Source organism: Oxyura jamaicensis, chromosome 7 (genome assembly GCF_011077185.1).
Source record: "Oxyura jamaicensis isolate SHBP4307 breed ruddy duck chromosome 7, BPBGC_Ojam_1.0, whole genome shotgun sequence".
Lineage (NCBI taxonomy): Eukaryota > Metazoa > Chordata > Aves > Anseriformes > Anatidae > Oxyura > Oxyura jamaicensis.
In genome coordinates this window covers 11,263,057-11,279,097 of record NC_048899.1, presented here as the reverse complement: position 1 = coordinate 11,279,097, position 16,041 = coordinate 11,263,057, and positions in this window count along the sequence as shown.

Sequence of the window (16,041 nt, the reverse complement as noted above, 5' to 3'; positions counted from 1 at the left end):
GCAGTAACGTGTGATTGCCTTTGCTTTTTGAATGTATGTTATCAGTTTGCTTCCTGGCTGTGTGAGCAGTATTTCTAGATTTTCTAACTATCTATTAAAATCTAGACAACCCCTGGGTCCTTTTGTCTTGCAGCTGCTTATTGCTTCATTGTTATCTCCATCTGAGTGTTATTTACTCACTGTTAACCCTCTAACTGTAAATTCTGGTTTATGAGAGTCTACTTGCGAACTGAAATTAAGTGATGTACAGCTATGTGTGCTTTGGTACATAGCCACAATGGGATGGAAGATTAAATATGCCACATCAAGAATTATCTCAGCATCCCTATTTCCTGTAAGTTCATCTTTGACCATTAGTGTGACTGTAATTCAAATTTTCAAAGATTCTGGCTTGTCAATATTATGTGCTGCCATAAGTCAGCATTAAAAAGTGAGCTTTCTATTATCTTCTCTAACACAGTTGTGATGCATTGATGACTCGTTACGACAGTTATGAAAATTAATATTCTGTGGGTCATCAATGTTCTACTTTCCAGCACTTTAACATCTACCCATCTTCATTTTGCTGTCCTACTCTTCCCCAGTAAGATGTCTCCCAGTCTTTCAGCAGAAATTTCAGACCCTCTGGGTACTTTAACTTTCTTTTTCCCATAAACACCCAAACTCAACCATCTTAGGACATTCTGTAGCACCATGAGTTGTTCAACACTTTTTCTATGACAATACTCAAAACGGAAGCGGGAATGCAAAGAATGGAGACTCTTCCCAAAGTACTTCCCTGAGATAATAGTTCCCTTAGAGAACATTTTGTTTAATAACTGTGCTTAGAAATGATTTGGTATACTTTTTCAGGAAATGCAGAAGGCCTAGTGCAGATTTATTGCATAGGAGTTCAGTCTGACCATAATAGGAGTTCCAATTTATGGGCAAAAATGCTCTTAATGACACATACGATTTCAACGTACACATTTGCTTTTGATTAAACTCTGTAACACATTGGTACACCCATGTAGAACTGACATTTGTCTTTATGAATCTCATGTAAAATGACACTTTGAGTCATGCTTAAGGAATTTACAAGAAGAACATGACAAAACAATGTCCTTTTTGTGAATAGAGACCATATTGTAAGCTTTTATTGCTTTACCAGTAATACATAATTAAATATGTCTACAAGGTCTGGCTTTGATCCTGGGGCTTTTTTCCCTGGGTTTAAGCTAGATACAGTTCCTGTATCCATGATACAACTGCATAGTAGGTAAAGTTTATGTCCAGCCTGTACTTTTAAAATCCAATCTCTTGTGAATTCACTGTACTCCTAACATAATCGCAGAGAACAGTTTAAAGCTGCTATAACGCTAAGATATAAAGTCAAAAGTTCTAAGAAGAGATTAAAAGTGGAACATGACCATGGATGGACAGCAGCAGATGGGATTCATCACTGAGAGCGTTCCCAGTTGCTGGAAAGCAGTACGTCCCGCAAAGCACGCTCCCCCTGTGGCCAGGCGGAGCTCCCCATTCAGGACCAGAAAAGCAGCTTCGCTCTGCAGGCTCCTCTACTGACACTGGAGATGAAGCTCACCCCAAACCCCTGCACAACGAGGTTATGGAGAAGCTGGAAAGGGGAAAGATAGCTTGGAATTTTGTAGGAATAGAAGGGAGGATTCATTTAAAAAATCACTTGCTCATGAAATCCTCTTCCTTTCCATATCATTACTTGGCCAAATCTTTCTTATACTGAAAAATTATTAACAGCTGACACTTATTTTCTTTAGAGCTTGTCCTGGGCAATCTCTTTGCTGAGAAATGCTATGGGGTGAATCAGAAAAAAAAAATGTGATTGAAGGCAACTAGCTCCATCTTTCCACAGCAAAAAGAGGTTTGGTTTTCAGAAGTATTCAGCATTTGGAGTTCCTTCATAAAACTTCTGAAGGTAATAAATATCCATTTATTTTCTTGACAAAATGTAGTCTCCAGTGCCTCTATTATATCTTGCTTCATGATATTTACTTTCCAAGGCTGTTTTTTACAACTCTTTGATTCAGACTTCTTGCGCAATTAAAGTCCCTTAGAAAATTTTCAGGTGTCAGCTTATGAAACGTGACCCTCACACAGACAGACTGCAGGCATTTTGCAGTGTTTACTTCTGATTCTCTGTTTTGCAAACATTCCTAGGACAGTCAAGAGAGTGAACGGAAAGGAGGATGTGAATGCTGCCAAGGAGAATTTGCCTAAGCACTGTAGCATCTGCAGAACTCCCCTCCTCCCCCATATTTTCAAGGCTGCAGTGTGTTACTGCTGACTTGAGAGACAGCCAGGCTCTGTATGGCAAAGTGGGGATCAGGAAAGGTGGTGGCAGCATAACTGAGTAAGGAAGATGTCTGTGCCGTGTGTATGGACACTGAGACATTCCTGTATCATTGTAGAGGTTGTCTTTCAAGGTTGGACACAGTGTGGGAAGAACCAGAGGCCAAGGAATTCAATACTAGTGGCACTGAAGACGCTGAGGGCTTACAGCCCGCTTTTTCTTCTGGGAAGAGCGTGAGTGCTCTTAAGCAGGACCTCAGCCTCGTCACAGCAGCAGCCTTCTTGCAAAGAGCCAGTACCAGCATTGGCTCTTTGTACAGCAGGAAGTGTGGTGGTGTTTGGTGAAGTCAGTAAAACTTTCATTTGTTTTTACATTCAGGGTTCAATGTTCAGGGCTGGTTTCTAATTTCTTCTGGAGAGACAACCTACAGCATCAGCACTATTGGCCTAAGGCATAAACTGGAGCCTAAAATGGAGCTGAAGGCTAAGCTTGCCGGGAACATGATGGCAGAAGAGCAAACACAAATGAACAGCTGAAAATTAATTCACGACTCCAGGAAAGCACCTGAATTTGCACAGTTACAACCATCAAGCCATCTGCACATGAGTTTCAATCTTCATTTTAAGTAGTGCAAATAGTACTCCCTACAGCTAAGGTTTCTTACACCTCCTAGAAGACCTGATTGTCCATTGTCTCTGATGCTCAGGCTTGCACTGTTCGCATGCAATGCCTGTGTATCTGCCTCTGACCAATGTCTGAAAATTTCAGCACCAAGCATTAAGCTATTACATTAATGAAAAATGGATTGTTTTCCCCAAAGTAAAAAAATAAGAAAACAATCTTAAATCTTCTTGTTGCTGTGGACAAAACTTTAAACTACCAGGATTTAGGGATCTCTTTTCTTTTTTAATGGATTTTCTTCTCTTCTACATCAGATCTTCTAGATACAGCCAAAGAACCCACTATTGCACATACTGCTTCCTCCTCACTGTATTTCTAAGGCCTCCTTGTTGTATGCCCACCTTCTTATTTGTGCTTTATTTTATTGGTTTCACTGTGCTTTTAACTTTAAGTCCTCCAGACAGAGATCTCCTATTTATTATTATTTTACTTATTGAACAAAGTCCTTTACATTGCTGATATAATGGGCAAACAGCAACAATTTACAAGCTTTTGACATTGGAAGAGAAGCAGGACAAGCCATGTGACCATTCTATTTTTAATAAATCTCCTTTACATGGTTTCTTAATTCTATAGGAAGCCGCTCTTGGGGTTATTCCCTTTAATTCCCCGAGCAATCTGATTATTTGTGTGCTGTGATAACATTTTTTTTTTTTTTTTTTTTTTTTTTCAACATGTAGCTTTCTTTTTCAATGTTTTCCTTCAGTTTTAGTTGTCCTGGATGCAGAATGATCTCTGCTTATCTCCTTTAAACCTTCCAGTCCCTATTACATCAACATTTTCAATTTACATGAGTACTCTGGCAGGTTTCACATGTGGCACTTCTTTTGCTAGATGAATACTTTCCAGGGTCCAGGGGATAGTGAGCTCTACTTGCTCCTCTCCTTCACTTCATGCAGAGAACTGCCTGCCCAGTGCTCACATCTCTCCTTTGTGGTTTAGGTGCCATTGACAGAAGGATTTCTTCTTTACGTTCTTTTGCACCAGAGCTATTGCAGCACTTTGCTCACTTCATAGACTTCAGAGTTCCTCATAACTCGTGGTTCTCAAGTTTTGTGGGAGGGAGGCTGGGTGCTGGAAGCTATCAGTTGATTTAGGGCTGGCTTCTTATGTGTTTATATGTATGTCAATTATTCCAATAACTTTTAATTAAAGATATGTTTCCTCTTCTTAATACCTTACCATATCATGTACATACAGCAGCCATGAAAAATAAAATGCAATAGACCTAAGTTTGCCTGGGAACAGGAAAAGCAATAGACTATTCAACTAAGAGATATATTGTTTAGAGAAAAGTACAGGATTTAATACTAGTGGTGTAAAAGAAGCTGCATATAAAGTTGTCTCCTTCCTCATAGAAATATGAGTATATGAAGCAGCCTGTGTGATATCTGAACATAAGCAGCTGAAGTACATGTACAAAGCATGAAGGCTAAATACACTTCCAGAAAGACTGTTGCTTTCCTATAGGACAGAGGACATTTTTATTGCATTAATAGCTGGCATTCAAAATTAAAGGGAATTTATGAAATAAGAAGTAAAAACTGAACTACGTATTTCTGTGGGAATATTTATTTTGAAAACTTATCCTAGAAAACTCACATTGGAACTTATAGTTAAGTCTTGATCTGGTATTTTTTGTCAGGAAAAAAAAATGAAAAAAGAACACTTCAGCTTAATTTGAGTTTGGGTATTTCAAAGCAGATATTTGCTAACTCAGAAAAAAAGACCTTTTCATTAATCCATCATTTTGGAAACAGTCGCACTAACCCACAACCACATACAAATACAAAAATCCTAATGGGACTATTTTCTTACTAAGCCTGTAATAGTTTACATTCACCTAATGGCCTGGGGTTATAAGCAAACTACTCAATTAGAGAATTTAGGCTGGTTGCCCACATATTTTAGAGCAAATTATCCCTTCACAAATGCAGAACCCCCTATATAAAACGCCTAAACAGTATTTCCTGTAAAAAAAAAAATAAATAAAAAATACTATTCCCTAAATTCCCACCTTAAGCCTACTAAGTATTTCTCTTTATGCTAGTGTAGCCATTTAATGGAGAAATATTTGTTTTTGCCATGCATACCTCAATCTGTACCCTTTTGCTGGAATGTTTTTTAACCTTCCAAGCAGCTAAAAAATGCTAATGCAACTTTTTTTTTCTTTCATTTTTGAGGAAGTTTTTTAAAAGTAGCTTCCCACTTTCCTTATTAGTGATACTGAAACCCAGAGGTCTCCTGAAGGTCTGGAGTTCTGAAGCTTCGAGGATAACAGATCTTGCTCTTCAAAGGGCACTCTGAATTCTGAGTCATCTTTTAGCACTTACTATTTCTTCTACTGTTTCTTTTATTTAAAAGAGAGGCTGATGATTTCAACCTATAAACACCTATTAAAAGTTCCTCACCCTATTATGCTGAGCTGCTGCTCTTAATTATGTGCAGCTGGGTGGAGCACTGAATTCTCATTTCAAAGACAAAGATTTTAAAAATACGACAAACCAGTTATCAGCTCCTCATAGCACACCCACCTCTGAAATCAAGACAAGTGTGACTTTGTATACAGAGAATGAGCATCTCCCTCATGGTATTTGGTCACAACAGGAAAGTCCAACTCAGGCCCCACGTGGGCGATGGGTGCTGAGGACACTGGTGTGGTTTTGGTGCTGTGCATGGAGGGGTTCCCACCTCTGATCCCCCTGTTGTGCTCTCTTGTTGTGGTTGCTTGGAGTAATGTTCTGGGAGCTGTGACTGTAGCTGAAGGAACTGCTGCTTGGTGGAGCTGCAAGTAGACAAGACACAGACTTTTTCACAAGCAAAAATACTTGGAAATTGTGAGTGCTATGACTGTCATGAGCACCAGTGACGCGCCCTTTCTCCTGTCTGAGGTCTGGCATAAAGGATCAGGGTGCTGCTAGCTTTTGCCTTGCTGCTCTTTCTTGAAGCTTATGGAGCCTTTTTCCATGATGTCTGCCTAGACAGCAGCTTGGTCCTCTAGCACAGAGCATGTAGATGTCCTTGAACAAAATGCTGCTGAAGTCAGATCTGGTTGTGTTCATCTGAAGAAAGAATTTATCTCAAAATATAAAACTGTATGTAATATGTTTTAAATAAATAACTGAAAAGACTTTCAGTGTAGCAATGGGATAGTGAGGAAACAGTTGAACATCCAAGTGTGTCTTTAGAGAAGATGAGCCCACCATATTTGACATGCTTTATATTTTCAGTTCTAACTGCCTCTCTTCAATTTTTACATAATCTAATCTTACGTAAAAGTCAGAATGTGTGGGATTTCTCCAGTGTGGCACCCAACACAAGTTGTCACATTTTGTCGCATAGGTGTTAAAAAAAAAAAAAGATAAACAGAACAATCTCCTGGACCAATGCACAACTCAGATAATACAGTAGAAATGATAAATAAGTAAATAAAAACCATATGCTTTCTTGCAACCTGCTTGTCTGCAAAAATTGTGAAGGGCAAGAGCAGAAAGAAGAGATTAAATCTGCCATGTAATCCATGAGATCTGTGTCACAGTTGCATGAGATGGAGTAGGCACAGAAAATATGTGGTTTGTGCTGTTGTATTTCCCCTTGAGAGACAGCTGCCAGGAGCAGGAGCACCCTGCAGACGGACTCCGATACCCCGATGGACTGGGGCTGTGCTGCCTGGCATGGACAGCCATGTCTCCAGTACCATACTTCACTAGACATGGGTGTGAAGGTGAGTGGGGCTACTGAAGGCAGCAGAAATGTAGCCACTGCACAGCGCTGGAGAAACCAAATGGAAAGGCAGAACAAGGCCTATCCATCACCTTTTAATTGGCAGGTTTAACTGGATGATTCTGTCTTGATGGCACCCAGGATGTGCCTTACAACTGCTCTGGTAGGTAGATGATGTATTACTGATGAAGGAATTTTACAGCCTCAGGTCTCAGCCCTGCATTATGCCTGGATGCCAACAACCATGCAGAACCCCAATAATATTTTGGGAAAGCACACAGACATCCCATTTAGTCTCTGATGAAGGATTAGGGTCTATTTTCATGTAGCGATCAAAGAATAGAGAAGCTGTAAATTCAAAATTAAGGGAAGTACCTGTTAAAGAAAGAAAGATGATTGCAGTGTAATACAAGTAGTTGAGCACAGCATGAAAAAGCAAAAAATTATTTTATATAGAAAATAATGAATCAATAGATGTCAATGCACATACTTTTGTAAGTAATGCTAAAGAAGTGTTTTCAAGAGAAATTTAAAATCAGCAGACTGTAGATGGATATTCCGCGTGAAAGATGGTCATGGTCTTAGGGGAATGGGTGGCAGTACCTTCAGTGGAGAAAGGGTAACACTCACAACTCTTAATTTCACCACAAAATCAAAAGGCAAACATTCATTGGTGTCCTCATATGTGCCCATTAAGCAGGGCTTCTTCTAGTGATATGGAATTTCCTTATTAAAAAAATACAGTAGATTACTTGAAAAGCTAAGAAAAATATCAAAGGAATATGCAAGCATTATAGGACTCACGATCAGACCAGAAATTCTGGAGCAAACTGGGTAAAAACAAAATGCCCAATCTCTCTGTGTGATAGAATTTGATTAAGGTTTATTGGCTTTTTACTACAATTTCCAATTTGACAGGCCCTACTAAAGCTAAAATTGAATTTCATATACAAAGCTTATGTGGTTATGTTTGTTATTAGCATTGTCTTCCCTAGAGATATTTGGATTTTGTTTAACTGAAAAATAAACAAGTTAAATGCCGAATTGCCTGGCTAAGACAGTTATATGATGTGGTCTTTTCCTTTCATTATAAAGATTGTGAGTTTTGGGATACATGTTTAGGAGTTTGTGGTTACTTTACTTTAAATCTAATACTGTGGACTTATAATGTTTTTGTTCAATGTTCTGCTTTTTTCATATAAAGCTCTGTGTCCTGGCCAATTTATGGCCAGACTTATCCAATAAACAAGTTTGTAGGAATGCATTTATAGATTGTTAGAAATATGTGTGGTGCCTGCACTTTTCTCAGCAATAATGTAGTGATTTATTTTTACTGTTAATTTTTAGTTATATTACAACAAAAAAGGAAAATAATTAGCATAGATCAGAAGTTACTTTCCTAAGCATATTGGAAAAAAATCAGAAGATGCATAGGTCAAGATTAAAAAAATGCCTGATGAGTATGGATGGACTCCTCCACTCTTGGATGCGAAGCTGAAGACACTTCAGAGAGACTTGATTTCTAAAGGTTAGACACTCAGTACTTTCTGAAGATGAGATCTCTTGCAGTATACCACCTGAACCCACAAAACCTTTCTGATTTTTTTTTTTTTTAAGTAAATCAAAGAGTAAGCAAGCCAAATAGGAAAGGTTATTATCTGTAAAAAACATTTATCATATTGGTATAATTCAGCAAATTACTTTACAGGATAAGAGGCAGATAGCTGCGCTGTGGAAGTTTCCAGGACTCAAAAGCCATGAGGCATTCAAGCATAGAACAGAGACATCACCATGCTGTTTACATCTTAAATATAGAAAACAAACAAAAGACAGATGGGCTATCAATAACACAATATTATTTTTTGCCAAGTATTTTTTTTTTCTGATATTCTCGGCGCACTGTGTTGTTAGATCTTCTGTGAAAATGAAGAGAGGTTGTGATGTTTTAAGCAATAAATTCCTAAGAGAGAAGGGTAGTGAGAGGAGAATAAGTAAGTTTCCAATGTACGTTAAGATGTTCGAGATTAGCATCTGTCTATCTGAAAGTGAAGATAATTAAATGAATGTATAAAACAAGCCTATCCATCATAGAAAACTGAAGTCACTGACAAGCATAAAAAGGATTATAATGTTTTTTGTGCTTTTCTGGCATGAAATAACTGATCTACTACTGATAAATGTATATTAATAAAATAACTCAGACCAAACAGAAATACATATTTTGCCCTAACACAAAACTTGACTTCACTACATACTATTTTCTATCTCCTCGTAACCTTCTTTATTCTCACTAGGACTCAATATGATGTGTTGCCTGTGCTGAAAAATGAGTCAGAGTTCCTTTTCTAATACGTTTGATTCTGGTTTATTTTGCTAAGGAATGTAGGCTTTATTTCATATTTTTCTCTTCCCCAAGTTCCCATCTGCATTCTACCTTTGAGTTTTTACAGCTGTATCATTGCCCTTACTTTTCACTTTCCTGTCCGTTGGTTGCTTATATGTTGGTTTATGATTGGAACATGAAGTGTATCCCAAAAATGTGCAGTGGAAACCAAACTCAGTGCTCCAAAATGCATGTTCCCAAACATGTTTTGAAAACTCAAGACATTAATTTTTACTTAAGCACTTCTGTGTCATCAAAGCAGGCTTGAAATGACCTTGAATCCTATCATTTGGAGTCACTGGACTGATTACAGTAGGATTTTTTTTCATCCTTTACATGTATTTAAATAAATAAATTTATTTTAAGAAAGACAATGTTTTTGAGATCCTTTTAATATCATTCGTTCAAGCTTTGTTTCAGACATTTACTAGTATGGTATACTAAGAGAAAATCATGTTGATCACTATGAGTTTTGCATGTGAAGGCACTATAAATTCAGGTCTTATGACATTTAAGACTTAGAGCTGTAATAATTTTGGTAAAGGATACTCAGTAGCTGAGATATGTTCTGAAATTCTAAATGCTTTCAAATTTCACATTCTTTGAAAAGTTATTTGAAAATTGTGTGTATGGAAAGACCAACAGAGGTTATACCATTAAACATGAACACAAAGCAACTGTTCTTTGTCCTTCAACTTGCAAGATATATATCTGCTTTCAAGGGGAGCCCTAATATTTGTCATCTTTAACAGAATGAAATCATGGATAGTTTTACATGTGGATTTTATTATACGAATTGGTATATAAGCCTGCTATTTAACATGATTATACGAATTACGAACTGTGATTTTATTTCTTTTATAATCTTTGTAGAGCTTGCCATTACTTTTACATGTCTATGTCTGGCATTATGCACCTTTGAAACTGTGCCAAAAATATTTATTGTCCTATTTCTGGCATTCTGGGACTACGTGGTTCCGTTTGGTTTCCAACCAGAACAAAGCCTATTAGCAGATCCAGTTCTCAGTACTTTGCTGAAAACAATTTTATATGCAAATTTAATACTTCATTAAAATAAGTTCTTGTAACAATCAGTAGTATGTATGAAATGCATTTAACGTAGGTAATGTTCTATCTACCATTTTGAACAGTTATCAAAAGCAAAATATATGTACTAATTAGAACTTTCCTTCTCATTGCCTGTCTCCTCCAGCTTGACTAATCAGCAAGCACTAAAACGCAGTCAGGTTGAATAGAAATGGCACACTGTTCCTGCACTTGTCTGTGCTTTGTACATACACACAGTGCCCTGGGAGGGAGGATCACTCTGCAAAGAACAGCACATTCCCATTTGCCCTCTGAATCATATTCATTTGGTTCCAAATTCCATTATTCTTAATCAAGTAAAAAATGTCTTAAGGTCAACAGGAGTTTCATTCAAATTACTTCATAATTCAGAGCTCATTTTGTTGGGTTTGTTCCCACTTTGCCCAGTAGGCATAGCCATATTAAAAAGGCTATTGGAGAGCATTCTTTATTTTATTTAGCTTCAAGGAAATAGATGTTAATAAAATTTAAGGATGTACTTATGTGTTTATTATAGAGGAGGAATCCTGTTGAATCAGAACCCTAATTTGTTTAAAGAGTAAACTGCTTCAGGAAGCAAAAATAATATAGCTGACTTAGGTATTAGTACAGCTCAAATACCTTCAGTGAGAATAATCAGGCTTTCACTTAGAGACTAGGGAAAATTGATTTAGTATGTTTTTTTACAGAACATTGAGTTATTGTTTACACAGTCATTTTTCTAACTATAAACATATATTACTCATTATAACCATTACAGAGTCAGATGCTTGAAGTCATGCCCATCAGGGAGGGGTATGAACTTATATGTGCATAATAACTGCTTCTAAAACTTCACACAAGATTTGAAGCACAACTTATCTCAAATGTAGGCAAAACCACCTTTCTGCTTCTCATGCGACAATTTCACACTAGGCTTCTTCTGTTTGTTGATGAGGTCTGAATGACAGAATTAACACATATATTTCAATGTTTTATGAATAATCCTTTTTCTGAATAGTTGTGCTGCAAAAATAATCCAATTTTTAACTGTGTTCCCAAACATACTGTCAGAGATTTATAGTGATCCAATGAAGATGACAGCTGATGGCCTTTCAAGTACAGAAAAATTCATACTTGAGGGTACCAACCAAGAAGTTTAAGACACAAATAGTTTTATTTATTTCAAGCTTTTAAATGTTTCTTTTTTTTTCACAGAAAAATAAACAGCAAAATAATAATAGTAATAATAGCAATAGTAATAATTGCAACAATAATAGTAAGTAAAAATAATAGTAATAGTAATAATAGTATTATTAATAACAATTATTACAAATCAAAAGAAAAGATCACAACAAGAATAATTTATGGAATGGGATTGCTGATCTTAGCTTTTTAGATGACTGTATAGAATCACAGAATCATTTAGGTTGGAAAAGGTCTTTAAGATCATCAATTCCAACCATACAACTCTTCAAAGATTTTTAAATGAGCTATTCACTTGAAATGATATATTTTGACTTGATGGGTTGTGAATTTCTTTTTCAGGTAATAATTATCAGGAAGAGTCAGATACAAAGGACTTCATGAAAGTGCTGGAGTATTGAAACACTCTGCATGATAAAATACTAAAAACCTCAGGGAATTTGAGGCAAACATAAGAATACTGACATCTGACACTGCAAATATTACAGCTGGATGAAAATGTCAAACTAAGCATACACTATTAATTAAAAACAAAACAAAACCAACCAACAAACAAACAACAACAACAACAACAACAAAAAACCACAATCAAATCTATGATGTATTCCTCAGTGCCAGTCCTTCAGAGCACATTTTTAAAGCACATCATGACAAAACATGGCACTGAACTCACCCTATCTTGGGAGCACCACCTTTTCTATATACTCTGAAATGAGTAAAATCTCACAAATTAAACACAATTTACTTGGTTAACTCATTTTAAACCTTTCTAGTGGCTTTCAATTTATATCTGTCTCATGGCTTCAGGCCTCAACACTTTCTAGCTTACCCATTCCTTCTAAGAGGGCTCTGCCAGTTCTTTGTAGTCTGAAAAAAAATCTCTAGATCTCTTTCCAGTCCCAGTCCTAACTGAAACTTGCAACAAAACAAGAAAATAAAATAGTCTGGAGTCCTTTCAATCAGTTCTGTCAGTTGAAAGTAAAGTATAAATTTAACTACAGGAGTTATTTCTACATGTGTTTTCCTGAGTTTCTAAAAAATAAATTATTCCTATGTAATTATATCAAATATATTTTTAACTTTGTTTGTTTACCAAAGCTGGATTACAAAAGACATTCACGAATTCATGTTAATTACTATGTATTTGTCATTTATGAAATAGCAGGATGTACTCTTCCCACTCAAGATGCAGAAGAAGCAGAGTGCAGGCCCCAAGAAACATGACCGACACTGGAATGATTGAGATTTTTCTTCTGCCAACACAATTGGCTGGGGCACGTTCAGCTGGGGATGGCATATGAGGAAGCTGCAGCAACCCAGTGCTGACAGCAAGTCCATTTGATCAGCCTCGGTTGGGTAGATTTGCAGGTGGAAAGCAGAGCCACAGCGAGGAGTGCCTGGACAATGTCCCTAACAGCTCAGTCTTGCTTTAATCTCTGAGGTGCCTACCGTGCATGAGGAAGTGGCCTGAAGCAACGCTGTGCTCTTGAGGAAGCCCCCGTGGTGTAGAGCAATGAGCACAGCACCAGCTATCCGAAACAGAGCAACTGCGGCACAGTACTCCTCCAGCTTTGCTCAGAGCAATGCAGCATGCAATGGCATGTAACTCTCAAACTGTTCTGTCATCAGCTAACAGTGCTGTGAAAATACTGGTGAGATGGCAGCACATGCAGACCATAGTCAATGATGCAAAGGGGAGCGGAGCTTGTGATCTTAAAACTAGCTGTATAAGCTCATTTTGCTGCCGTGGCATCTCCAATTGCAATGTAGACAATGGTTCTGTTTCAACATTTAAATTTTCCCAGCATCTAAATGAGTTAAACTACATGGCCTCACTAGCCAGAAAAATCTGAAAGGGTCTACTTTAAAGAATGCTGAATGTACTTTGGAAGCCTAATTAAAAACCTCAAGTAAACACAAGCAATGTTGAGCTTTTCTTATCCAAACAGTATTTTCTTAAGGACGTGTACAACCATATATATATATTTAGAAAATATATCAGGCTAGACTGCGTATATTGCTAAAATATAAGTGTTAAAAATGTTACCATGGGAAAACACTTCCCAAAGGCAAAAAAGAGTCTCAGGGTGCGAGAGCAAAACAATTAAAAAGAAGTTTATTACTGATCGTTCGGTGTTCTGGATATGGGGAGACTATAGAAGTACTAAGTCCTATCTGTGATGCTGGGGAAAATTCTAGAGTTGTTCTCTGCTGTTAGAGTCATTATGTATAATCACATTAAATGCCAATCCTACTGATAATGAAGGATTTTGAAAGGAAAAGATTTAGAGTTTTAACTACTCTGTAGGGGGCAGTTTTGAACCAGATTAATGAAAATTTTACTCTGACTGATCCGAAATTATGGTTCTATATTCAATTTTATTATCCTCACCGGCTACATGGGCATAATTTCTTCTTTTAGGTAGACCTAGGCTAGTTATGCTCTAGGGTAGCTGCATACTATCACATAACATCATATAGCTGAGAGACGTTTAAGTCTGAAAAGTTCAATAATGGTTGCTAACAATATCTTTCTAAACATACCAATTAAATAGATTCATAATTGTATAGCAGTGATTAGAACTTCATGGAGGAGGACTTCAGTTCTGGAAAAAGGGAGAGAGGTTTCTTGGAGATGCTAGTATTGGTTGTAGCGTTTCAAAACACACAAAGAAACAACAACAACAACAATAAAAAACCACGAAACCTTAACCATGGTACTAGCATTATCTAAGTTTATTTTAGGTTGATAGTGTGGTAGAATATGGAAAAGATGTTAGTATGCATAAAGATGTTAGCTTAAAGATTTAAATTAGCTTCTGTCCAGGAGCACATCACATTGAAATATGAAAACCAGGAATGGATTCTAATTATTTAATCAGAAAGCCAAAAGAAAGGCATCCTTGCAACATGGGGACAGTCATTGCTACAAGGATTTAAGCACATATGGCTCTGGAGAACAAGCTGAATTGAAGGAAAGGCTCAGTCACCAAATCTTTTTCCACTTGGAAAGGAAGGAGCTTACAGATCTGGAGCTTACAGTTGTGACTTTTGCACTGGTAGCAGAGCATCTCTAGTACAATGTCTTTGCACTGACTAACGTTATTTGGCTTTGAATGCACTTACTTGAAGTCCATTTTAGATTGTCACTCACAGCTAAAGCTGCTAGTTAGTTGATAGTATAACTACCTAATAATGTAGGGTAGTAGGATTCACTCTGAACACTGACAAACTAAAGGGGGTAATTTCCCAACATCAAAACTGAAAATGAATGCCTGAGAGATGACCTGACTCAGCAGCTCCACTACTTAAAGCTTGAAGCTGACTGTGCTGCCTGAAAGGGGGATCTTATTTGGATAGCTTGTTTGGATATCTTGCTTGCCTTCCCCAGGCCTAAAAGCCATCCTTAGTCTTTTTGGGTACAAATTCTTTTTTTTTTTTTTTTTTTTTTTTTTTTTTTTTTCTGTAATGTTTAAAATTGTTATACTGGGTCTGGCTGGGATGGAATTAGCTTTTGTCATAACAGCCCTATGTTGCTGTGTTTTGGATTTTGTGACTAAAACAGCACTGATAATACACCAGTGTTTTGAATACTGCTGAACAGCACCTGCTCAGCATCAAGGCTTTCCCATTTCCCACTCTGACCCCTCAGTGAGTAGGCTCGGGCAAGGAAGAAGTTAGGAGGCAACGCAGTCAGAGCAGCTGACCTGAACTGGCCAAAGCATTGCTCTATACTGCATAACATCATGCCTGGCAATAAAACTGGGGTAGCAAAGGTAGGTTGGGAGGCTTTGTCTTCCAGGGTAGACATTGCTCAGAGACTGGTTGGACATTGGCTTACTTGTGGGAGGTGGTGAGAGATTTCCTTGTATCCCTTTTACTTCATCCCTTCACTTTCTAAACTTACAAAGTAACTGGACCCCTGAGCTTTCCTATTTTCACTCTTCCTATTCTCTCCCCCATCCCTCTGTGGGAAAGTGAGCAAGAGGCTGTGCATGTGCCTATCTCCCAGCCAAGGTCAATACATCAAAATATGGAAAAAAAGTCATGGGCCATGTCGAGATACATTGTTTCATACAGTGAATTCAACAATTCAGGGGGCAGCTGAAGGTACACAGCTTCTGCATATGAATTTTCACTACAGGGCACCCTGAAGGCACTATCGCCTTCCTCTCACATCTCTGCACGCGCTCCCACTCATCATAAAACTTGTGAGTGGGGACCTAAGAAGTTGTGAATGCAAACAGTTGGTACTCTCTGCTCCTCAGTCTTTGGACATATGATCGGGGGTGTCGGCCAGGAGAGGAGACCACAGGGTAAAACTGATGGAAGGGGAGCTAGGACAAGCTGGTTCTTCAGTGAGAGGCAGAAAAGGGAAACAGCAGCCCGTTCCACACAACCTCCCGCACTGTAATTGCCACAGTGTGAACTCAAGAAACACAACGGGTGCTGTTTCTCCCCGAAACGCAGGGATCCCCAGACGCCGGCTCTCGACCCCTCGGGCCGGAGCGGCTGCACGCCACACACCCGACCCCTGCCCGCCGCCCACTGCCGGCCAACGGCCGCCGCCCGCCAACGGCCGCCGGGCCGCGCGCCCCTCCCCGGGCCCAGCGCGCTGCGCGGCGCTGGTTGGCTGCCGGGGCCGCGCGGGGCCTGATGGGAGCTCCGCCGGCCC